The sequence below is a fragment of the Taudactylus pleione genome, unplaced genomic scaffold, assembly GCF_031769625.1.
Source record: "Taudactylus pleione unplaced genomic scaffold, aTauple2 ptg000296l, whole genome shotgun sequence".
Taxonomy (NCBI): domain Eukaryota; kingdom Metazoa; phylum Chordata; class Amphibia; order Anura; family Myobatrachidae; genus Taudactylus; species Taudactylus pleione.
The window spans coordinates 7,568,932-7,596,329 of record NW_028284698.1 but is presented as its reverse complement, the minus strand read 5'-3'; the positions used below and the strand labels follow the sequence as shown (position 1 = coordinate 7,596,329).

The window sequence follows — 27,398 nt, the reverse complement described above, 5'->3', positions numbered from 1 at the left end:
GGAAAAAGAGGCAATTTGGAGGCCCCTGTACAAACTGGCTCTATTTTACCTGAGTTGCCCCCCCTCCAGTGTGTACTCCGAAAGAGTGTTTAGTGCAGCCGGGAACCTTGTCAGCGAAAGGCGTAGGAGGTTGCTTCCACAGAATGTGGAGAAGATGATGTTCATCAAAATGAATTATCAGCTCTTCCAGGGAGACCAGCCTCCAGAACGTACAGAGGGACCTGTGGTGGTGGATTCCAGTGGGGACGAGTTAATACTCTGTGAGGATGAGGATGTACACACTGAAGAGGGTGAGGAATCGGTGGATGAGGAGGATGAGGATGACATCTTGCCTCCGTAGAGCCAGTTTGTGCAGGGACAGATTTAATTGCCAGCTTGTTTTGTGGGGGCCCAAACGAACCAATCATTTCAGCCACAGTTGTGTGGCAGACCCTGGCGCTGAAATGATTGGTTTGTTAAAGTGTGCATGTCCTGTTTATACAACATAAGGGTGGGTGGGAGGGCCCAAGGACAATTCCATCTTGCACCTCTTTTTTTTCTTTGAATTATGTACAGTTTGGGGCCTAGTTTTTCAAACTGCCATCCTGTCTGCCACTGCAGTATCACGCCTAGATGGGTCACGTGTTTGTGCCGCCCACTCGTGTCGCTTAGCATAGTCATCCAGCTACCTCGGTGCAACCTTTTGGACATAAAAACACTATTGTGAGGTGTGAGGTGTTCTGAATAGACTGGAAATGAGTGGAAATTAAGGTTATTGAGGTTAATAATAGCATAGGAGCAGAAAAACCTACAAATTCTGTGATTTTAGCTGTTTTTATGCTTTTTTTCAAAAAAATACAGATCCAAAACACAAAACCCAGAACCCAAAACACGGAAGGGTGGTTTTGGCAAAACCAATCCAGATCCAAAACACGAAGAAAGATCCAGATCCAAAACCAAAACACGAATATACACCCCTAATATATATATATACACAGTAGTCGAAGTGGGATTTTGAAGTGGGGGTATGGAAAATGTAGAAGTGGTGGCAGCGGTGTTAGTAAGAACGCGCCAGTCACAATGTAAGTGTGCTTGGTGATGCGTCACAAGGGGCATGTCAGCATGATACACCACCCGTTTCTTGTAACTCTGGGAGCATTCCTGTACAATCCATTACAAACACACCTTACCTATATGGTGGTTTCTCAGCAACGGGGAATATCTGAAGGACCTGATCCACCCTGGGTAGAAGGTGTCTTCAGTCGGTATTCACTATTTGGTAGGAGATCACATGGTCTGAAAGATGCCTGTTTGAGTAGGAATATAAAAGTTATAACCAATGGCATCATCATACAACAAAGGTTCAATCAGACTTGTGCCCCGTGTCACGTCCTGCACCCTGTATCCCCACCAGCCTCCTGCCCCTTGTCTTTCCAGCTTCCTGCCACCTGCCCTGTCACTCCAACCACACACATTGTCCCCACAGGAAATAAAAAAAACACATGGTCTTTGTATAAAAAAATAAAAGACATACACATAGGCCCCCACAGGAAATAAAATAAAAACACATAGGCTTTGTAAAAAAAAATATATATACATTGACAATGATAAAAAAAAAAAACACATTGGCCCCTACAGGAAATAAAATAAAAACACATAGGCCCCAACAGGAAATAAAAGAAAAACACATAGGGGGAATTCATTTCTTCTGTGTGGCGTCAAAGCTAATGGGCGGCTGATGGAGCAAATTCAATTGCTGCTCCGTCAGGTGCCCATAAGCTGTAGGAGACACAAGTCTGTGGATTAGGTGCCCAAACAGCATGGGTGGTGGGGAGTACAGTTATAATAACTGATGGTATTATTCACAAGTTGCATCAAACAGACTGAGAGGATTATAGTGATTGGGTGGAGTGGGATCTTGAGCCATGATGAGCAGGGAGCAATGTGGCAGCAGAGAGGAGGATGGAGGAGGGGGGGGGCAGTAACTAAGAGACCTCGGCAGTAGGAAGAAGATCCAGCACCTGCTTTGCTTGGTGCATGCGGCACTGTAGGGCTCCGCATGTCAGCCTTGCTACGGGCGGGCGAGATCACAGGAAGGCTTTGGACTCGGAGCATCAATATTGCTGGGGGTGGGCGGCACAGCAAGGCTCCACAAATCCGCTTTGCAGGGGGGGGGCAGTGGGGGCGGTGGGGGCAGACGACACAGCAGGGATCCACAAGACAGCATTGGCACAGGAAGTTATTCCAGCAGGGCTGCAGAGCGTCAGCATTGCCAGGGTTGGAGGGTGGACGGCACAGCAGGACTCCGGAGTGTGCAACAGCTTTCTCCGCTCAGCGCTTAAGTTAAGCCACACCTCTGCCCTTAACCTCAGCACTGCGGTCTGTGTAATAAGTGTGTAGAAGCTGAGACTATAAAAAAAATTATTAAGTGCTTGAACGAAGTGCCGATATGTCATACTGCTGCATACCGGCACACTTCAAGCACTGTGTGTGTGTGCATGTGTATATATCAGCCTGAGAAACACACACATACATACAGACACACACACACATGTAACACAGAAAGACACACAGACAGACAGACAGACACATGCAACACAGACAGATAGACACATATAGACAGATACACACATACAGACACACTTAGGGGGTCATTCAGACCCACTCGCAAGCAGCAGTACGCTCGCAAGTGGGTCGATGTTCCCCACTGCGCATGCGCACGACGGAGGGAGCGCCGTCGTGCGCATGCGTGAGACCCGGACTGCGACAGCCAAGCTAACGCTCCGGGTCTCGCACCAAAGGGGGCGTGCTGTCAATGTTGATTGACAGCACGCCCCCTTTGGTGGGCGTGTCGGGGTCGTGCCTGCCAGACGGAGGCGTTCCCATGGGAATGCCTATCGTCTGAAGCCGGCCCCACTGACATCACTAGTGATGTCAGTGGGAGTGATTTTGGCTCTGATAGAGCCAAAATCACTCCAGGGCTTGTGGCAGGGAGACCCTACCGCAGGGTCTCCGACGCAAGTCCGATGGTCGCGATGGTCAAGACCATCGCGACCATCTTTTTGGACGCTCGTATATGCTGTGGGTGGTGACCCACAGCTATACGAGCGTCCAGGAGGACGCTCCATTTTAATGGAGAAGGGCCCTGATTCAGAGCGAGCGCTCTGGTCAGAGCGTCCGTCTCTGAATCAGGCCCTTAGTTAGCACACTCATATTTGAAATAACAAAACAACACCCCCCTGCAAAATTATGCCACTGTGACATATAAATATGCCCCACTCCACTTACCTGGTATGCGTGGAGAAGACAGGAAGAGGGATCTCCTTCACAGTAAGGCACTCCTCATCTAGTCTGCCCTCTCTGACTCTCTCTTCCATGGGTGCGGTGCCATAATTATTCGGTAATGTCTAAATCCCCTTCACAGAGAGGACCCTGACGACATCAGCCAGTGTCCAGCGTCATTCCCTGCCATCCAAGTGGGCATAGAGGGGGAATATACCCATGTGGCGAGCGCAGTGAGCCCGCGAGGGGACAACAAACTTGTTTAAGTGAGGACAAAGTACTTCTTTAGCTGGCTCTCATGGGCAGGAACTGCACTTCCACCCTCACTCACGTCACTTCCAGGTCCCTAGCACGAAGAGGAAATTCAGCCAACCATAATTTTTCAGCTAGTCTTCTCAGTCCCCCCGATAAGCCACGCCCCTTTTCCCATTTTCCAGCCTCTTGGGTTTCTGGGTTGGGAAACCTTGCTCCTCATTGGTTGATAGCAGCCATCTTTTTGTAGTCTGATATGGGGGCAGCCATTTTCAATTAGCCTCTGCTACTTATATAGTATCGGATCTTTATCAAGCTGGGCAGCGGCCAAGGAGCAGGAGCATCCTCTGCCTGCCGGCCCTGGAATACTAAATTGTAGCGGCCCAGGGGGCAGTTGGCACCCTGCCGCCCAGCCCGCCCCTGATCATAGTACACGTCACCTGACTTGTTTTTAAACTGAAGTGCTCACAGTGCTTGCGGCAGGGTTTAGTCAACCTCAAGCGCTGCGATAGCATCCGATGTACCACTTCCTGGACATGACGTGCACAAGTGGGCGTCTTAAAACAGGCTGGTGTGTGTCTGCGTACACTATGTGATCGCTTTCTAAGAAATACTGGGCGTGCTAATGCATTGCTGTGCGATAGCACTGCCTACACATCGTGCGAGCGATCGCATCTAGCGAGCGGCTCTGAATCAGGCCTACTATACGCAGCACATGAACACTATACTTATCACAGGAATACTATAAGCACCACAGGAACACTATGGACCTCATTCAGAGTCTCTCGCAAGCTCTGTGCGCTCGCAAGCGGCCCGATGGTTTGTGCATGCGCACGCTTCGTTCTGCGCGTGCGCGAACTACTCTGCGAGCGCAGCCTGCTCGCTCGCCCAGCAAATACAGCCCAGTGACAGGAGAGGCCGATTGTGGGTGGTAACAGGGGGCAGGGCACTAGAAACGGGGGAGTGGAGGTATGAACGCAGGCGTGCCTGAGTGTTGCAACGCCGTTTTTAAGGCGTTTTTTGCACAGTTTGGACCTTAAAAACACAGCAGAAACACTATACGCACCACAGGAACACTGGTCGCTAAGCTGCGAACGCACGCTAGGGGCAATTATCGCACATCTGCGCATGTGTATGCTTCAAAGTACGCATGCGCCAACCAATCACTGCGGCCGTGCGCTCGTAGTACACAGACTGGACGCTACTTTGAGTGACAGATAGCGCCGTTTGTGGGTGGTGACAGGGGAAGGTGCTTGTGAACGGGGGAGTGGATGTGCGACCGCAGGCGTGTCTGAGCGTCAAAACGGAGTTTAATGGGTGTGCATAATTAGCAAAGTAGCGTCATCAAACACATCACTTGGTTGTATTTCAGCCTAAACTGATCGCAGTGCTTGCAGTGGGGTAGGGGCTACCTCAAGTGCTGTGTGCAGCTCCGCTGGGTCTCGATGTTCCCGATTAATCACTCACTTCCTGGAGATGACGTGTGCTAAGAGAGAAAGGTGGGCAGCTTTGTACTCCTGCGTACGCTCACTGCCGTCACCCTCTAAGACATAGAGGGCGTCCTTAAGCCAGACAGTGCGATCGCGGAATTTGCTTACCCAGCCCCTTTTGGCAGCAAGCGAGCGCAGCTTAGCGACCGGGTCTGAATCAGGCCCACTATGTGCACCACAGGAACACTATATGCAGCACAGGAGCACTATACTCATCACAGGAACACTATAAGCACCACAGGAATACTATACCCACTGCAGGAACACTATACACAGATTTTGCACAGATTGGGCCTTAAAAACACAGCAGAAACACTATACGCACCACAGGAACACTATACGCACCACAGGGACACTATACACACACCACAGAAACACTATATGCACCACAGAAACACTATAAGAACCACAGGAGCACTATACACAGATTTTGCACAGATTGGGCCTTAAAAACACAGCAGAAACACTATACACACACCACAGAAACACTATACACACACCACAGAAACACTATTCACACACACCACAGAAACACTATGCACACGCACCACAGAAACACTATACACACGCACTACAGGAACACTATACACGCACCACAGGAACTCTATACACAGATTTTGCACAGATTCGGCCTTAAAAACACAGCAGAAACACTATAAGCACCACAGAAACACTATACTAATCACATGAACACTATAAGCACCACAGGAACACTATACACAACACAGGAACACTATACTCACAACAGGAACACTATACGCACCACAGGAACACGGGGCCTGATTCAGACCCGGTCGCTCTGACAGAGCGCTCGCTCTGAATCAGGGCCGGGTTTTGGTTTTTTTTTAGAACGGCCTCTTGGCCACTCGCATAGCTGTGGGTGACCACCCACAGCTACAGCGAGCGGCCATGATGATGGTCGCGATGGTCAAGACCATCGCGACCATCGGGCTTGCGACGAGACCCTTGTGGAATGGTCTCGTGGCCGCAAGCCCCAGAGAGATTTCGGCTCTAACAGAACCGGAATCTCTCCACTGACATCACTCGTGATGTCAGTGGGGCTGCCCCCAAATGACAGGCGTTCTCATGGGAACGCCTCCGTTTGGGCAGCCACCCCCCCGGCCCGCCCACCAAAGGGGGCGAGCTGTCACTCAACATAGACAGCTCACCCTCTTTGTTGCGAGACCCAGAGCGACGGATTACCCGTTGCTAGCCGGGGCTCGCGCATGCACACGACGGAGCCGGCTCCGTCGTGCGCATGCGCTGTGGTCCACCATTGACCCGGCTGTGAGCGCTCAGCGCTTGCGACCGGGTCTGAATCAGGCCCACTATATGCACCACAGGAACACTGGACCTGATTCAGAGCCGCTCGCAAAATCGAGCGCTTGCTCTGAATCAGGGCGTGTGCTTTTACTTTTTGTTGCGGCCTCTTAGCCGCTCGCATAGCTGTGGGTTACCAGCCACAGCTTATGCGAGCGGCCATGATGATGGTCACGATGGTCAAGACCATCGTGACCTTCTTGGTTGCGATGAAACCCTTGCAGTAGGGTCTCGTTGCCGCAAGCCCCAGTGGACTTCCTGCACTATTAGAGCAGGAAGTCCACCTACTGACATCACTAGTGATGTCAGTAGGGCCGCCCACAAATGGCAGGCGTTTGCTCAGCCACCCCCCTTCCCCGCCTTCCAAATGGGGCAGCTGTCAATCAACATCAACAGCTGCCCCTTTTGGATGCGAGCGCCGGAGCGAGTGCTTTTTGTGCTCGCTTCGGGGCACGAGCAGTGCACACGCCGCACGTGCGCACTGGGCCATCATTGACCCACTTGCGAGCGCATAGCGCTTGTGAGTGGGTCTGAATCAGGCCCCCTATACGCACCACAGGAACACTATATGCACCCAGAGGAGTAAAGTGTTGTCAGGGCGCCCGGAGCTTGCGCATGCTATGGCGCCCCCTCCCCCCCAGGTGTTCCAGTGAGGAGGTGTGTCCAGCATATGGGGTTAAATTAAAGGGATGTAATTATATATATATATATATATATATATATATATATTATATTCCAAACTACTAAAATAAATCCATTAATAAAAATAACAATAAAATTCAAATAATGGTGGTTTCTCTGTAATGGGGAACCTCTAATCGGTATTCCCCCTAACCAGTGTTCGCACTGAGCAGAAAAAAATGTGGGTCCCAGGGTCCCCTCACTTTAAAATGTTGGGGTCCTACTCCACTGTTTTTGGGTCCCATCACATATTATGGGGGGTGAGGGCAGGCAGTAGTTAGCAGTTGGGGTATAGCTGGGGGTAAAGGCAGGGAGAAGTTGGGGCAGAGCTGGGGCTAGAGGGGAGTAGGGGCAAGCAGAGCTGGGGGTAGGGAGGGGTAAGTGCAGACAGTAGTTGTGACGGTGCTGGGGGCAAGGAGGAGGCTAGGAGCAGGTAGTGCTGGGGGTAGGAAGGGGGAAATGGTAGATAGCAGCTGGGGCAAGGAAGGGGTTAGAGGAGGCAGTACTAGGGATAGGGAGGGGGTAAGGGTAGATAGCAGCTGGGGCAGTACTGGGGGCAAGGAGGAAGTTAGGGGCAGGTAGTGCAGGGGGTAAGGTGGGGGATGCACACAGTTAACAATCAGGGTAAATGGGTGGCAAACTGTTCTTTAAACTACTGGCTGAATTCTTCTATGGGTACTTAAATTAACACATGAGTTGCACTGTATTTACTGCCTCCATTAAGGGCAAAAGCAGGATACCTAACAGGGTGTTGCTGTAATACTTGTTCTATTGGATATGGGGGGAGTTAATGTTCATGGGGATTTATTGCAACTGGGGGGGTGCGATTGCCACCAGTTAAGTGGTTAAAATGAGAGAGAAATAGAGAAATATATATAATATATATATATATATATATATATATATTATATATATGCACTATACGCACTACAGGAACACTATATGCACCACAGGAACACTATACCCACCGCAGGAACACTATACCACTGGGAACTTTACGCACTGCAGAAACACTATGGCTGGGATGTACTAAGGTTGCGGTGACCATTCTGCCAGTCACCGCAACCTTACTAATCGCATATGTACTGACATATGCGATTAGTATCACAAAGGACAGCTCTTGTGATAAGAGCTGCCCTTTGTGAAGAAGTCGACGCTGGGTGACGGGGTCTCCGTGGTACCCCGCCCCCTCTGAGCCCCGGAAGCTGCCTGCTGGTCACCTGTGCATGAAGCCCTGGGCTCCTCCTCCTCGCATCCGGAAGAAAATTAGGAAGAGGAGGAGGCGGAGGACCCAGGAGGAGCGCGGGCCAGCGACCATGGAGAGCAGTCGAGAGGGCGACAGCGTAGGCGGCGGCGGGATGGCGGCGAAGCGTCGAGAGAGGGGTGCGGTAAGAAGCCCATAGGCCCTCTGCACTGATAAAAAGTGCGGACGGGGCTTAGGTACATATGGAAATGCGCATTTTTCCTTTAGTACATCCCGGCCTATATGCTCCACAGGAACACTATACGCACCACAGGAACACTATACACACCACAGGAACACTATGTTCACCACAGGAACACTATGTGCACAGTGCACCACAGAAACACTATATGCACCACAGGAACACAATACGCACCACAGGAACACAATACCCACTGCAGGAACACTATACACAGATTTTGCACAGATTGGGCCTTAAAAACACAGCAGAAACACTATATGCACCACAGGAATACTATATGCACCACAGGAACACTGTACGCACCACAGGAACACTATATGCAACATAGGAACACTATATTCAACACAGGAACACTATACACACCACAGGAACACTATGCGCACCGCAGGTACACTATATGCACTGCAGGAACACTATACGTACCACTGGAAACTATTCGCACTGCAGAAACACTATATGCTCCATAGGAACACTATACACACCACAGGAACACTACAGTATACACATACACACCAGAGGAACACTATACGCACCGCAGGTACACTATATGCACTGCAGGAACACTACAGTATACACACCACAGGAACACTATACGCACCGCAGGTACACTATATGCACTGCAGGAACACTACGCACCACTGGAAACTCTACGCACTGCAGAAACACTATACGCTCCACAGGAACACTATACACACCACAGGAACACTATACGTACCACAGGAACACTATACACAGATTTTGCACAGCTTGGGCCTGAATCAGATGTGGACACAGCGGTGATGTTGGATGCAAGTGGCAGATATTTTGTCTGCCCATATGTCCAAGTCGCACTGTGCATATGTCCCAATGGTTACTGTTTGGAGGCACAGAACAGAATCAGACACGTGATATACAGTGGGCATTCCTGGTGGGAAGTAACAGGGGAGTGGCTTTCCAGACGTGGGTGTGTCGCAGGCATGTTACTGACAGTGGCTGCATCTAAAGACACAGAACTGCTCACACCGGAGGCCATGTTCTGATGGATAAACTGCACCTGCCGTAGGGCCGGTACAAATTTTTATTGTGCGACCACTGGTGCATCTAGCAGAATATGCAGGACTCAGAATAGCACAGAAATCTAGCTACACAACTCTCCCACGAGACAGATCTCCTGTGTGTAACTGCAGCATTACCGCCCTGAAACGCCCATTTCACGCAGAGAGAGATCCGGCTCAGAATCACCCAGAGATACCCCAAAAAGTGTCAATTTGCTTTTGCCTATGAGCATTATGCTAAATCTTGCTATCTGCGGCTGTGAGAGCTGCCCCGGGTCAGATTCAGGCCCGTATCAGTGACCTCTCATTATGCAGGGTTTATAGTCTAGGACTAGAGTTGGAGCCACCTGTCAGTCATTCTGCTCTGTGCTGTGCTCGGGGTAGGACTGGGAACACAGGGCCTGATTCAGACGCGCTCGCAAGCGCTATGCGCTCGCGAGCGGGTCATTGTTTGGCCACTGCGCATGCGCACGCCGGAGTCGGCTCCGACGTGCGCATGTGCAAGACCCGGCTAGCGACGGGTGCTCCGTCACTCCAGGTCTCGCACCAAAAGGGGGCGACTGTCGATTTTGATCGACAGCTCGCACCGTTTTGGAGGCGTGGCGTGGGGGTGGCTTTACAAATGGAGGCGTTCCCATGCGAACGCCTGCTGTTTGTGGGCGGCCCCACTGACATCACCAGTGATGTCAGTGGGAGAGCTTCCGGCTGTATTAGAGCCAGAAGCTCTCTGGGGCTTGGGGCCACGAACCCTACTACAAGGGTCTCGTCACAAGCCCCGATGGTCGCGATGGTCTTGACCATCGCGTCCATGATCCTGGCCGCTCGCACTAGCTGTGGGTGGTCACCCATAACTATGCGAGCGGCCAGGAGGCCGTACTAATAAAAAAAAAAACGCCCTGATTCAGAGTGTCCGTCTCTGAATCAGGCCCACTGTCAGCTCTTCCTGTGACACCTACAATGATGCAAATATGTTTTTTCAGTAGTAAGCAAGAAATGAAATAACAAACTGAAATGAAATCCTGCGACTGTTCAGCTGTAATTACTCTTTAGCGTTTCTTGTCTCTACTACTTTATGTAGCACCAGCCCTGACACTATAACATGGGGAACACACAGGTTACACAGGCCACAACCTCTCATCCATCACACCAGGGCCCTGTAACCCAGCTGCTACATAAGCTGAATAAAGTGAGAAGAAGCATTTCTGTCATTACACTCACACGAACACCCCCTGGAGTTTTTGAAAATACATAGGATAAAAATCTAGGAGAAATGCGATTGGATCCAACAGTACCCCAGTGTCTCTCCCTCACAATGTGAATACGTGTACCTTCTATAATGTTTGTTTGTCATTTACCAGGTTTCTCTTCTCTTTACAGGAAATCTGAAGATCAGTTTCCAGAAGAGTGGATAATTGATCTACCCCCCATGGCTCCTTTGATCCATTAAGACTGCAAGTACAAAAAGGAAAAAGAAGGGGTTTACATATTTAGTGCACCTATCCCCTAATAACATACAAGTATATATCTATCCAATGTACTGATGTATTTGAAATAAAAACTTAACCTTTATTTAAGTTGTTTTGTATTATATTAGCAAACTATTAAAATAATAACTGTGCAATTAAACATAAATAGTATTTAAAATCTTCCACATAGGAGGAGTGCCCCACGTTACCAATTTGTGATTTTCCTTATGTAAATGTTTCTACAATCAATTAAATTCTTATGAGGTATTTAATTATTTCTCATAGTTTTATTAAGAAGGGGTTAAGTATTACCACTTGTGGGAATGTTGTTATATCCGTGTTTGCTATTTATTGGTCTTTAATTGTCACTGACTATTAGTTCGAGTCACTAGTTTGGATTTTATTTCTGATTCTCTGCTATGATCTCAGGATTTATGGTTGTTACATAGGGCTCTATTTACTACAATCCGCATTTAAATGCAGATTGTAGTGTGATATTACCGACTGAATTCTGATTGCGAATTCAGCCAATATCACAGGGATTTACTAAAAATCCCTTGTAGGGACAGAGCCTGCGATAAAGCTCTGTCCCTGCGAATCCCCTCCGCACACTTATCACGGTATGTTTTGCAAAAAAAACTGTGACAAGTGCTGCGCATGCGCCGACCGGCTGCCGCTAACGCGACCCCCCTTAATTACACTTACCTCCGGTGATGTCCTCCGTGGCTCCGGTCAGTTGATCTCCCATCCTGCACTGGGGCCCGGTCAGCTGATGACCGGGTCCCAGTGCAGGATGGTAGACCAGCTGACCGGAGGGAGGACATCACCGGAGCACTGATCTCTGGTCCCTGGACTCAGGTAAGTTATTATTTTTTTTACTATTTTTTTATTTTTATTTAACAGTGATCAGTGTGTGGTATGTTTAGACCACACAACTGATCACTGGGGCCGGCTCCGGGCTCTGCTCTGCCTGTTAGAGTGGAGCAGGAGTCCTGTAACCAGGGGAGACCCTGGATAACTGTTATGACTCTACCTGCACTATTTTCATGAGACCCGCTAGAGCTCGCAGATGGGGCCCATGCAATAGGCAGGGATCCTCTACCTCCCCCCAAAGTGGTGCCTAACCCTAACCTCCCCTCCCAAAACCTAACGCTAACCCCGCTATGTAACCTAACCCTTCCCCCCCGGCGACTAACACTAAGGACGTCCTGGACCTACCTTGTTCAGGCAGCCATCCTTCTGTGTTCTGGCATCAGGATAAGATAGACGTCTGTATTTTGACACCTATCTTAACTCCCTTGTCGGGATATAGTGTCGGGATTTTCTGACTACAACCCCTCTTATACACATTATGCCACGCTGTAGTTGTGCCCTTTACAACACATTATTCCACGCAGTAATGCCCCTTACACATTATGCTACACTGTAATGCCCCTTACACATTATTCCACAGAGTAAAGCCCCTTACACATTATGCGGACCAGATACTGCTCACTTGCTTTTTTTGACAAAAATATATTTTTTTAAACTGACCAGATTCTGCCCACGTGCTATATAGACACAGATGGCAGTGCTACCCATACTGCCCCACTTGATTGCTGGACTGATAGCCAGCTCAGATACTGCCCTAATTCCTGGCTAAACAGAAGCCCCCCCAGTAACAAACACGCAGCCGCTAAAACACAGAGAGTGGATACAGGCAGTCCACTCTCTTCACTGTTAACCAGTGACTGTTTCTGCCGGCAACCATGCACCCTTCCTTGAATGTGGAAGGGATCTGCTCTGCGCTCCAGTCTCATGCAGCCTGGCACTCTGACGTGGCCGGCAAGTCGCACTGCACCAATGTTTCTATATGAAACGTCTGTGCAGCATGACTTTCAACCTCATCGCACTCTCAGTGGTGGGCAGCACGGGAATCTTGGTATGTTTGCGATGCCGATGCACATCCCTGCCGTCGTATAGTTGGATCATACACATCTTACGGAAAAAACATAAGATTGCGATCTATTGTGTAGGATGTATTATGATGCATGTATGATCGTAACAATCAGTCCTACACCATTTGACCACATCGTATGGAGACTTTCAAAGGAAGAATCGCTAAGTCAATCGTACAACACACCGTGTATGGGCCGCTTTAGAATGAATTCTAATACTGCTCTCTTCTTTCCTATATGATATGAAACTACAGGTGCATTTGTATTTTGTACACTTGTACACCTTCAATAAAATTTTACCTTACACAGAATGCTAATTAAGCCGCTTTAAGGGGAATATTTATCAATATTATTTTTACTTAAACAATGTGAAAATGGGTGTTTTCATACCCTTTTCACTTTATTTTAGTATCACCTAAATGTATGAAAGGGCTTTTGGATGAGAATTTGCTAAATATATCTCCATGCCCTTAAATAAGCATTTGTTTTAGTAAGCAGATTACATTTCCCATACTTGTAATGAATGTGATCTGCCCAAAATTACTAAAATTAAATTGTAAAGAAAATAGCACTGATCAGCTGGCTGGGGTCACAGAAGCCGGACACCGATCCCTGGCTGCAGCAGCATGCAGGTAAGTATTAGCTTAGTGGGGGAGAGGGGGAAGATGAAGGGGGGATCGAGAGGGGGAGGTTGTTCGCAGGGGGTTAGCCAGTGGTGCATCCTCGGTCACACTCTCAGGGTATTTTTTTTATGATTTTATTTTATATATTATACTGTCCATGTGGCCCATTAAATATACTCATATTGTAGCTATTCATAGCTGACAGTAACATAATTAACGCCTTTGTTTATGTATGTAATCAAATGTCACCTTTGCATCAATCTGTATACAGTAGATCTACTTGCCAAATACAAGTGAAGTCCTAACCGTCAGAGGCAGATTGGGAACTAAAAGTGGCCCTGGAAACATTTCTAGAAGTGGCCTCACATGGGTGGCACCAAATCAACTGTAGGCAGAACCAAAACACCAAAGTAGGCAGGATTATTATATAATTATACCTGGAGGTATCAGTGATAGGCAAGGCTAAATATGGCCATACTCCAGACCAACTATTCTCTGGGATACGTTCAGTATCCCGGCGCAGGAGATGCCGGCTTAGAATACCAGCGCCGGACTCCCAACACCTGTCAGAATCCCGGCGCCGGCATCAAGACCGATGGCATCCTGAAGGTAAGTAGCGGGGTTTGGGGGAGGCAGGGATTTTCTGCTAGGCAACCTAAGCGACCGCCTAGGGCCCGGCGGGTCCAAGGGGCCCCGTGACCAGGCCCACCAAAAACTGTCCCTGGGCCTGGGTAGAACCTGCAGCACTGTTTATGTCATGCTGCTACTAGCACCAGCCGGGAGACAGGACACACATACCGGCGCAGTGTAGTAGCAGCATGTTGGAGGCCCGGCTCCTACTAAGCTGGGGGAGGAGGATGCGGAGTTGAGGACGGGGCTGGCCGGCCCTATCATTAAGCAGGAAGGGGCGGGTTCGCGGATGCTGCTGCTGAATGGAGTCCCACCGTGAGGAGGATGCCGCTGCGCCCGCAGACAGACAGTGACTCACTGTCTCACTCCCCCGCTGTGTCGCTGTTAAGGCTGGAGCTACATGAAGAGATGAGCCGTGCATATGGAGGTCATAGGCAGGTAAATTTGCTGGAGCTGGTGGGGAGGGGAGGGGAGAAAGGCACGGAACTGTGAGGGGACAGGTGTCTCTGCTGGGCTGGGAGGGTGTCTGTGAGGGGAGGGAGGTCTGTGCCGTGAGGGGAGAAGGTCTATGGCTGCTGACAGGGGTCGCTGATGGTGGGAGGGGGTGTTTGTGAGGGGAGAAGAGTCTCTGAGGGGAGGGGAGAAGTCTCTGAGGGGAGGGGGGATCTGTGCTGTCAGGGGAGGGTCTATGGCTGCTGAGAGGGGTCTGTGAGGGGAGAGGACTCTGTGAGGGGAGGAGGGTCTGTGCCATGAGGGAGTCTATGGCTGGTGAAACTGAGAGGGGTCTGTGAGGGAAGGGGGTTTCTGTACTTTGAGGGGAGAGGAGTCTGTGAGGGGAGGTTGGGTCTGTGCTGTGAGGAGGGACCTGTGATGTGAGGGGAGAGGGTCTATGGCTGCTGAGAGTGGTCTGTGAGGGAAGGGGGTTTGTGTACTTTGAGGGGAGAGGAGTCTGTGAGGGGAGGGTGGGTCTGTGCTGTGAGGGGGGACCTGTGGTGTGAGGGGAGAGGGTCTATGGCTGCTGAGAGGGGTCTGTGAGGGGAGTGAGGTGGGACTGATGGGTGCTGTGTAAGAGGGCATGTGGTGCTGTCAAGTGGGCAGTGAAGGGGCCAAGCTGTCAGTGTGACTATAACAACCAGTACTCTTTACCCTATATATATATATATATATATATATTTTATTATTATTATTTTTTTTCTCATATAGTGACATTATAAAAACTGCATGTATCCAGTAGGTGTCACTAGGTCAAGACTTGACCTGGCGACACCTGCACAGTTTTTACAATGTCACTATATGCCGGAGCATTGGATCGTGTATATATATATATATATATATACATATATATATATATATATATTATATATATATGTGTCCAAATAGCATGGCACTCAAGACAGATAGAAATCAAAGTCAGCACAAATAGTCGTTTTCAACGTTTCGTCAGGAAATTCTCATCTGAATGAAACGTTGAAAACGACTATTTGTGCTGACTTTCATTTCTAACAGTCTTGAGTGCCGTGCTATTAGGACATGTTTGCAGCTTCTGGCTCAGCAAAGGCACCAAGCAAGGATATGCCTTATGTTATGTGAGTGCCGGACCTGCTTCTATTGTGTGTGTGCAGTGACGGTTCTAGGGGTGGGCTAACAGGGCCGTCGCCCGGGGCGCCGGCCCCTAGAGGACTCCACTGAGTCCCCAGAAGGTAAAAAAAAAAACCAGCGCCGGACCCCCCCGCGTTGCCGGGCGCCCGCTGATATTTGTTATCAGCGGGCACCAGGTTCCCTCCCTGCAGCGGCAGCCGAAGCTCACTCCAGAGCTCCGACTCCCGCATAGAGCACTATGGGATGGATGTCATGACGTCTCTCCCATAGATCTGTGGTGGAGTCGTGGTCGGACCGGATGGCAGCGGATGCAGGAGCGGGGCCTAAGGTAAGTATTGTGTTTGTATTTTTTATTTTTCAGAAGGGAGGCATGGGGGCATTACTACCGGGGGCATGTCTATAAGGGGGCATTACTACTGGGGGCATGTCTATAAGGGGGCATTACTACTGGGGCATGTCTATAAGGGGCATTACTACTGGGGACATGTCTATAGGGGGGCTTTACTACTGGGAGCATGTCTATAAGGGGCATTACTACTGGGGGCATGTCTGTAAGGGGCATTACTACTGGGGGCATGTCTATAAGGGGCATTACTACAGGGGGCATTACTACTGGGGGCATGTCTATAGGGGGGCATTACTACTGGGAGCATGTCTATAAGGGGGCATTACTACTGGGGGCATGTCTATAAGGGGGCATTACTACTGGGGACATGTCTATAAGGGGCATTACTATTGGGGGCATGTCTATAGGGAGGCATTACTACTGGGAGCATGTCTATAAGAGGTCATTTCTACTGGGGGCATGTCTATAAGGGGGCATTACTACTGGGGGCATGTCTATAAGGGGGCATTACTACGGGGGACATGTCTATAAGGGGGCATTACTACTGGGGGCACTACTATAGGGGGCACTAATGGGGGCATTACAACTTTGGGCACTACTATAGGGGGCATTCCTACTGTGGGCACTAGTATAGAGGGCATTATTACTGGGGCACTACTAATGTGGGCACTACTATAGGGGGCACTACTATTGTGGGCATTGTATTAGGGGCACTACTACTCAGTACTGTGAGCCTTGCGTATAAGAGGCACTAATTTGGGCATTGTGTAAAAGGGGCACCACTGTGTGTCATAACATGAATAAGGGACTAATGTGTGACGTCATTTGAATTGGGGATACTGTATTATAAAGAGAATTACTGTGTGTGGCACAATGTAATATACAGGGCATTACTGCGTATGGCATAATGTGTTATACAGGGCATTACTGCATGTGGCATAATGTGTTATACAGAGCACTACTGCATGTGGCATAATGTGTTATACAGGGCACTACTGCGTGTGGCATAATGTATTATACAGGGCATTACTGCATGTGGCATAATGTGTAAAATAGGGCATTACTGCATGTGCCATAATGTGTTACAAAGGGCATTACTGTGTAAGACATACTTGTAAGATGCATTACTGCACATGGAATTTAATAGCCACGAGGGGAGAGCTTGGGGGAAGCCCAGCACCTTCATAAGTGCTGGGCACGCCCCACAGTGTGATGAATTGGGGGTGTTCCGGAAGCGCGTGTGCTTTCAGCCCGTGCAGAGGAACGTCATCTACAAAAAGTTTTTTTTTTTTTTTTTTTTTTTATTGGGTCGCAACTGTGAACTTTCGCCCTGAGCTCCACAATGTCTAGAACCGGCCCTGTGTGTGTATATATATATATATTTGCTGAGTTACAACCTATTGTGTAGGTGGTTTTTAGCTTATTTTCTGTTCCCTCACCTTCTCCTGTCTCCCTCTGTTCTTCCCCCTTTCCTCCCGTTTCCCTCTGTTCTTCCCCCTTTCCTCCCGTGTCACAGGAGCAAGATAAGGAAAACCTGTCCCTCCTCGTGTGGAAAAGAATAGGCGGCATTCTTTTGTCTCCAATAAAACGTGTATTGATCACAGATGGATTAAATACGTAGTCAACGTTTCAAGGTCCTAATACATTTTCGTCAGGATTCAAGAGTGCCGCCTATTCCTTTCCACAGATCGGACAGGTTTCCTTTGGAGAAATAAAACTGTATGTATACCTGCTCCCTGCCGTTTGTGTCATCCCAGCGGCACAGGGTGCACTCAGTGTCTAGAGTGCGCAACCCAGCATCCAGCTGCTGGTGTCAACCCGGCGATACAGGCCGCACTCCAGCGTCCAGCTGCTTGTGTCAACCCAGCGGCACTCCAGCGCCCAGCCGCTCGTGTCAACCCGGCGGAAAACGTTGCAATCCAGTGTCCAGACTACACAATTTAGCATACCATCGCTTGTGTCAACCCGGCGGCACAGGCCACAATTCGGCATCCAAAGTACGCAATCCAGCATACCACCGCTTGTGTCAACCCAGCAGCACAAGTCTTACAGCAGCGACAACAAGCCAAGGCTTACCAGCCCTCAAGGCTGCTGCACGTCCCAAAGGCCGCATCTTGTTCTATGGCCCACAGGCCACAACAAGTCAAGGTCTTCCAGCTCTCAAAGCTGCTCCAGGGCTGCTGCTAGCCAATCATTCCAGCCCTCAAGGTTGTTACGGGACTGTATTCTCCAAAATAATATCTGTTCCCTAACACTACCGAAAGGTGTCGGTATTCTAACCCTGTTGGGAAGTCAACGTCGGGATTTTGACCGCCGGGAGCCTGAGGGCCGGTATCCCGTACCCATCTACTTTTGTCCAACCATTCAACTGTCCAAATAAAACAGTGCAGCCAATACAGCCTTCTCTCTAACTTGTAAAGTCACAGAAGTAGGCGGAAAGTATCTGCATGTTTTGAATAAATATTTGGTTAGGCACACTGACACCTCACTAGTGCTACACAGAGTGACAGGGCATATACTTTATTTACAGTATACATATACTAAGGCTGGTGATGACACTCTTTCCCCCTCATTCGGATGGGAACGACAGATAGGAGCAGTGACGCTACATAAGTGACCGGAACATTTATTGAAACAAAATGACAGAGTGTGTCATACATGCCTATACTCCCGAAAGTCACGGGAGGCTCCCGTTTTTTTGGGTAACCCCCCACACTCCCGGCAGTGTAGGCACTTCTCCCGCATCCTGCCCACTTCCTAGTGAAATGGGCAGAATGGGGAGAAAATTACCTGAGATCCACGGTCTGTCGTTAGGGTGCGGGACTTAATGACGCAATTCTAGTATAATTGCATCATTTGGCCCCACCCCCTATTAAAATATGCGCGATTCACAGGTGTTATGCCCCGAGGGGGTGGGGCCTAGTGACACAATTTGTCTGGCCCCGCCCCCATCACTGCCCGACTGCTGCCTCTCCCCAAGCTTCTCCCGGCGAGAGCAGAGTAAAAGTCGGCAAGTATGGAGTGTGTACAGTATGTGAGCGATAGAGAAAGAGACAGAGATAGGAAAAGAGGTAAGGGGAGATACATAAGAAGAGAAAGAGACAGGAGAGTGAGAGGTAAAGACAGGAGAGAGAGAGAGATAGGGGGTGGTAAATAGAGAGGGGAGTACAAATTCCCCTTGTTAATATGTCACACTCTCTGACTAATTAAAAGCTGTCTCCATGTTCTGTCAGTATTACCCCTCGATGTAGTCACTGCAATTACTACCCCTCGGAGGATGTTCAGCCCAGTACCTGCAGCATTACAGTAATCAAATCAGACATATAGTGGAGCACATTCTGGAGGACCCACTCAGTTTTTTGTGAAGGGTCCCTTGCTGCCATGCTATTGCACTTAAATGCGATCACTGCCAGTTTTTTCCCTGTTTATCAGCATGATGTGTGCAGGGGATGTGGGGGCCCAGCACCCCCCAGTAGTACCCCCAGTAGTAAGCCCGCTGTAATGCCCCAGTACTAAGCCCCTTGTAATGCCCCCAGTATTGTGTCCCCTGTAATGCCCCCAGTATTGTGCCCCCCTGCGCGGGTACGCATACCAAAAAAAAAAAAAACTTACCTTAAACTCCGCTCCAGTGCCTGCTGGCGTCCGTCCCCCGCTCCTCAGAACTGTGGGAGTGACGTCATGACGTCACTCCCATAGTGCACTGCGGGACTAGCTCCGGCTGCCGCTTGCACCGGGGGGGGGGGGATGGGGAGAGAAGGAGCGGACGCCCACTGGTAACACACTCAGCGGGTGCCCAGCAAATGGAGGGTGCAGGGGGTGCCACCGCACCCCCTGCATGCTCCGTAGTTATGCCAATGGAGGTGGAGCGCCGATCAGTGGCGCTCCTTCTCCATGCAGCTCCTCTTTAGCAGTGGCCGGCTCGGATGACTATGGAGCCAGGGGCCCCCTTCAGGGCTGGCACCCGGCGGCAAATGACTCCATTGTCTCCGGAGTTCCGCCACTCGTAATCGCTATATATTTACCTAATGTTTTAACTTTGCGATATTAATATATTGACAGTGTTGTCTGATTCCTTCCCCCCCTTCCTCATGTGTTCTTTTTTCTTTAATTTTTATTTTCACTATCTATTTTGTTCATGGAAAAAAAATCTTTAATAAAAACTATTGATGATAAAAAAAAAAAAAGAAGTACACAGGGGGAGTGTAGGAGGTACAACTGATGAACTGTTTGCCTCTGTCTAGCTCAGCCAGGGGGAAGCAGGCGGAGGAGGAGAAGGGAGGAGCTGTTGGGGACCTGTAGTGGAGTCAAGAGAGGAAAGGAAAGTGAATCTCAGCTAGGCCCCCATTTATTAACCAGTTTTATCACCAAAACGAGTGATAAATGTCACTGTGTATGATAAATGGTTCTCCAGCCAATCAGCTCCCATCTGTCATTTTTCTTACAGTTGACAGTTGGGAGCTGATTGGCTGGAGCACCATTTATCATACACAGTGAAATGTATCACTCGTTTTGATGATAAAACTCATTAATAAATGAGGCCCTTAGGCCGGAGAGTGAGCCTAAAGTCCCTTGCGAGAGTGGGGGAGGGCAGTAAACTCCACCAATGCCCCCATATAAAACCTGGCTGGATCTAATGATGAAAACTGACAGAGGGGTCGTTGGTGCTGATGATTCCAGCCCAAACTGCTACTGACTCACAGGCAGAGACATGTGTCTGTGAGAAGCAGGCTGCAGTCATGATCATCAGCACCAGCGGGTCCCTCTGTCAGATCTGTGCATTGCCCCAGCACTTTCTGTATGCATCTCAGCTCCATCTGCTGCACTGCCCGCCTCTCCAGTCACCCTGGCCTCAAGTCTCAGTCCAGCCAGCTGACTGCCTTGGCTCCGCCCACCTCGCCTGTCAGCCCGAAAGCTGACAGTCTCTCACTTTAGGCTGCCTGTCAGAATGTAAATTTATCTAACAAAAAAAGAAAAAAAAGCCTGCCAGCCAAGAGGCGGCCCCACAAGCGCATTGGCCCACCGGGAATCATCCCGCTGACTTCAGCGGCCAATCCGCCCCTGAAGGGGGGTAATATCATATGACTACAAACACATCAACTGTTCATATCCAAACATCACAATCGATGAACAATTGATATCACAATCGATGGACAGCATATATACAGTCCCGTGTCCCTCGATAATGTAATTATTCTCATCATATGACAATTTAAACTTCATTTGATGGAGGGTATGATTTGTGACTATATACAGTACATATGTATAATGTAACTGTTGATCTCTTATGTACATTTTTTTGTATTTGTTTTTAGCTTCACTTAAGTTGCCGCGGCTACGGGTCATGCCGGTGACGTCAGGGGTGGGCGCTGCAGGGTCGGACCTGGAAGCCGTGTCGTTGCACATGGTGATGGTGGTGGTATTTAAGTGAGTACATGTTTTTATTGTACTTGTATCCTGAAGATGATGGAATAAACATTGAGCATTGATCCTGCTACCTGTGTGATCTCACAGCAATAAGGTCATGGGTTCAATTCCCACCATGGCCCTAGCTGTGCAGAGTTTGTATACTCCCCCTGTGCTTGCGTGGGTTTCTTCCGGGTACTCCGGTTTCCTCCCACACTCCAAAAATATACTGGTAGGTTAATTGGCTCCCAACAAAATTATGACTGTCCCTTGTGAACAATTACTCAGACCTAGGTCTAAACTAAGACTAAACGCATGCCTTGGGTGAATCACTACAACACGGAGAGCCCTGTAATCAATTCTGTTGCGAAAAAACACTGGCAAATTGTACAAAGTGATGTGGATTTAAATCTTTCTGATACCACTATTATGCCGTGCTATCCACGCGGTAAAAATATTCATGATTGGGTGGTTATTAAGACCGACATCAGTGGTTTGGATAAAAAAGTTGAAACACACTTTTTGAAACAAAAAAAATGGATGCTTTAAATGCCTTAATTGTTTAACATGTAGGTATCTTAACACAGTTTTACCCACCCATATAGTGGTAAACGTTATTCCATCAGACACAGGGTAAGCTGCACCACTAAATTTGTGGTCTATTTATTACATGTCCATGTGGACTTAGGTACGTCGGCAAAACGGACAGAATTTTGAGAGACTGCATGGCTATTCATTGATCAGCTATTAGAGTGGACATCAACTCTGGGTCTAGTGACCAACCTGTGGCCAGGCAGGGTAGAATTTATCCACATTGCGATACATCATTATTGACCATATTCCACCAACAACTAGAGGAGGCAATAGGTCCCGAAAATGACTTAAGTTCATTTGATGGAGGGTATGATTTAAGACTATATACATATGTATTAGAGATGAGCGGGTCCGGTTTTCAGAGATCCGGACCCATCCGAACTTCCAGTTCCGAGGCGAGATACGAGTCAGGATCGGGTTTTCCCGCCTGACTCGGATCTCAAAGTGAGGCAAAACGTCATCCTCCTGCTGTTGGATTATCGCGGGTTTTGGATTATATAAAAGTCCCCACGATCGGCGCCATTTTCACTCCGGCTGTGGAGAGTGTAGTGAACGTATGTGCTGTGTCCATCCAATAGCTGCTGTATCTGTGCAGGGCAGGGGCTGCTGTGTCCATCCAGGGCAGGGACTGCTGTGTCCATAAAGGGGCTGCTGCATCCATCCAGGGGCAGGGGCTGCTGTGTCCAACCAGGGGTGCTCTTTCCTCCAAGAGTGCCCAGTGTATATAAAAATAAAAGCTAATAATAAAATAAATATATATATATATATTTATTTATTTTTAATTTTTTTATTATTATTATTATTATTATTATTATTCATTTATAATTAGGTTGGAAATGGGCACCCCAAAATTCCCAAAAAATTCAAGTTAAATTGGGTGCCAGTTTATGCAGTAGTAAATATACTAGTACTAGCAAAAATGGTGGTCCATATCTCTCAAGTTTGAGAAATGGTATTGAGTTGCCCGAATCGCAACTCGCCAATATATCACTTTAATAATGTGATTAATAGGGCCCCCACAAGTTTGTTGTTCAGGGGCCCCCACAGGCCTTAATCCGGCCCTGGGTGCAGGGAAGAGTCCCGGATTCAGCCCAGGCCTAGGGTGCTCAGGAGAGGTGTGACCCCAATATTGGGGTCACCCTTCTCCTAGTTTGGGTTATTAATGCTTTGGCTGGGGTGACCCAGTGAAGGGTCCCCTGGCTGTGGCATTACACTCTGGCTAGTTTGAGCCTGCTGTTGGTTTGAAAAATATGGGGAACCCCACGCAAGTTTTATCCCCATATTTTGAAAACCAGGATCAGCTCGCAGAGCCCAGTGCTGGTTCATACAATATGGAGGACCCCTGGGGGGTTTTGTCCTCCGTATTTTTAGAACCAGGACTAGCTCATGGAGCCCAGGGTTGGTTATGCTTTTGGGGGGGAACCCAATATATATTTTTTTTAATTTAATCCTTTTTTTGTTAGTTACAGGTAGAAACATACACGGACCACACTGATCTGTGTATGTTTCTGCAAAAACGGAGCTCAGGAGGTAGTCTAATTAAAACTTCTATTTTGGACTGAGTTTGGTAAAATTAGATCCATGATTACAATCATGATTCTTGGTAAATTCCTGTGTTGTATTCCTGTCTATGGAAAGTACCTGCGAGTTTGGCCGATGGTGTATTTATTTCTATTTGTGTTTTCACCCGTGTTTTGCAGAGAGTTTCATGATTTCTCACCCGAGTTTGCCTTTAGTACATTTGCGAATTGTAAAAATTGGCCAAACACACCTGTGATTGACATCTCGACCAGACACAGCCATCGGCAAGTGTGCACGGGCGATCAGCCGATCACCCATACATAGGGTGCAGAGTGGGTGGGGGGAGCCGCCAGTGGGTAGTACTTACCTGGGTCCGTCACAGCTCCCCATCCACAGCAGCCCAGCACACGCTGCTGTGTGCTTGGCTGCACTGGGAGACTGTCCAAGGCTGCCAAAGCAGCTGCCCGGGCAGTCTCCTATGCCAAGGGGGGAGCGATCACGCTTATCGTGCCCCCCATTGGCTGTGCACCGTGCTGAGGGGCACACAGCGCCCCCCTCCCCAGCGCACACGCCTGGTCGCAGATGTTTTTTTTTTCTGAAGGGGGCGTGGCCACACTTTCCGTGATTAGGCCACGCCCCTACCCGCCCCCAATCCGGCCCGAGCTGCTGCAGCATGCAGATGATGGTCGTTCAGTGTGTATGAACGACCATCATCTGCAGATATATCTGTCATGTGTGTACCCACCTTTAGTAAATTTACCCCTAAGTGTTTAGTTGCATCTCAGGCATTATATTTAAAAACATATGAACACAGACTGGAGCTGTTATTGTTCTACAGTCAACAGCTGACTACAGTTTATTTGCAGACAGGGACTGCTAAAGGTTTCTAGATGCCCTAGGCTAACATATAGCGCCCCCTTACCCCCACCCACATACACCCTCACACACAACCTTTTTCCAGGCAAGAAACATATGGGGGTAAATTTACTAAAGGTCAATGTAGATTGATTTTAAATCAATCTCAGGTGATCAACATCGATCAACATTGATAGGCTTTCCAACCTCAAAATGCACATATTTATCATCCGTAGCGTTTCAACTTCAATTGAAGTTGAAACCCTCCAGATGATGAATATGGGCATTTTGCATGTCTGTATTGTACATAGTACAAGCATACAGCATGGATGTAACTAATAGCAAAGCAGAGAATGTTGTTCATATGTGCTGGGAGTTACACAACTCATCTAGAGCATATTTATTATTTATTTGGTCCTTAATCTGATACTTATAATTTCTTATTGGCACTGTTCGCGGTAATAAGAAATGAGTCATCGCCAAGATTTATTAAGAAACATCCGCAGGATCCTTACCCTCCCTCCCTGTTGCCTGATCCTAAACCCCTCCCCCCAGTGCCTAAACCCTAAACCTAACCCTCCCCTTTTAGTGCCTAATCCTAACACTAACCCTCCCCCTAACCTTGCTACTTAGCTTCGGGATTCCGGTGGTCGGGATATTGACTGCACCCCCATACAGATCCCTCTCCCAGTACTTTTTTCAGAAAGTAGCCCATAGGCAAAAAGCGGTCCTCATAGAAACCCATGCTTCGCAGTGTGACTGCTTTTATGAGTGCTGCTTTCCCCTGTACATATATTAAGGGGATTACTTAATATTTTTGCTGCTCCCCCCCCCCCAAAAAAAAGGGTGTTTCTGGGAGATATCCACTTAATCGGTGGGTGACGCCGTGAGCATTATTCTTAGTGCCATGTGGACAGCCTGTGCCATGCCGTGCCTTGGTTACTGCGGTCACCGTCATGGACGCGGCCATGACAGTTCACATCACCTGACTGCCCTTTACCCAATGGTAGCTTGGTGGTGTTCAGCTGACGCTGTCCACCTATGATCTGCTACCTTAGGGTATAAAGCCTGTCTCCGGAAGGAGGGAAGTTGCCTGTGCAATGTTGTCGCTATCCAGTGTTTACTGCTGCTACCTCGTTCCAGGTTCCCTCTTCGTGATCTCCTTGTGTCTACAAGTATCAAACTCCTTGTGCAGCAGAGCGTCATAACATCTTGCCTGTGTGCTGACAAATACCAACTCCTTGTGCAACAGAGCGTCATGACATCTAGGGGTAAATTTACTAAGATGGGAGTTCTATTAAGAAGTGATGTTGCCCATAGCAACCAATCAGATTCCAGGTATTATCTTCTAGAAGGTGCTAGATAAATGAGAAGTAGAATCTGATTGGTTGCTATGGGCAACATCACTTCTTAATAGAACTGCAATCTTAGTAAATTTACCCCCTAGTCTGTGTGCTGACAAGTGCCAATCCTTTGTGCAAAAGTCCTATAACATCTCGCCTATGTGCGGAACCACTTCTAACTCCTTGTGTAACAGTGCATCCTACACACCTTGCCTGTGTGCTCAGCAAGTGTCTAGTCATTGTGCAACAGAGTGTACTTCCATCGTTACCTGAGTACCTATCACGTGCCATTTTGGTGCGTAATTGTGCGTCTGGACACCACACCGGAGTGGATTACCAGCGGCACCCCTTGGTGCAACTTTGCATCAAAACCACCTTCCTTGGGTATTATTACAAGTGCTACCTCTCAGCGCAATTGTGCATTAAAAGACTTTGCCTGTGTACAAATTACAGTCTACTTCCACAGAAGTAGTTCTCCAGGGCCACAGTAGTAAGATCTCTATTCCCGTGGGTACCAGACACCTGACCAAAGGACCTTTACCTGCCAGATGGGTGCAGCTAAACCCATATCACGCTTGGAGGGGTCACTGGTGAACACCTCCCGGCTGGTTGTACTCTGCACCATTGGTCAGGTCTCGTCAACGTCTGGTATTCATGGATGAGGAGATCTTACGTACAGGCCCCACACCTCCGGTTCCTTCCTCACCCCGGGACCTCCGCTTTCATCCCCTCAGTAGGGGAGTCCACACAGCCAGTCGTGACAACTAGCCTCAACTGTACACTTCTGCCATCTACCATTAGCGTTGCCACCTTTGTTCTGGCAAAACAGGGCCAAAACCGGGAGGTGTGGCCACATCCCCTTCCAAAAGAAAGAGAAAAACTACTATGCTTGGCGAACCGGAGCTGTTATCAACTGCCTCCGTGCCCTTGCTGGTCCACTCCAACAAGCCCAGAAGTGGGTAAAGAGTCTATACTGTCTTTTGTACTAAATAAAATACACCTTACTTATATGGTGGTTTCTCTGTAAAGGGGAACCTCTGAAGAAATTGATCTTCCCGGGGCAGACAGTGTTTTTAGTTGATAGTCACTATTTATGTAGGAGATCACAAGGTCCAAAAGATACCTATTTGTGTAGAAATATAACCAATGTCATCATCATACAACAGAGGTTCAAACAGACTCGTACACCATGTCTTTCCAGCCTCCTGCCCCCTGTTTCTCTCCAGCCTCCTGCCGCGTGTCTTTCCAGTTTCATGCCCCCAGTGTCTCTCAGCCTCCTGCCTCATGTCTTTCCAGCCTCCTTCCCCATCACTTTAGCCGCCTGTCCCCTGTGTCTCTCCAGCCTCCTGTCCCCTGTATATCTCCAGTCTAATGCGCCTTGTGTCTCTCCAACCTACTGCCCTATGTCTCTCCAGCCTAATGCTCCATTTCTCTCCAGCCTCGTGACCCATTACTCCAGCCTCCTGCCCCATCAATCCAGCCTCCTGCCCTCTGTCACTCCAGCCTCCTGTGTCTCCCCAATCTCCTGCCCCCGGCATGTTATCCAAATCCCACCTTCATGGTAGCCAGGGGCCCGTCCATCCTACGAGGGTAGGGAA

At 48.7% G+C, this 27,398-nt stretch overlaps 1 pseudogene; it reads left to right on the top strand.

Annotated features, from left to right (window-relative positions):
* Positions 1-10,895, top strand: part of LOC148511695 (uncharacterized) — a 59,744-nt pseudogene extending 48,849 nt beyond the window's left edge.
* Positions 10,896-27,398: the final 16,503 nt, after the last annotated feature.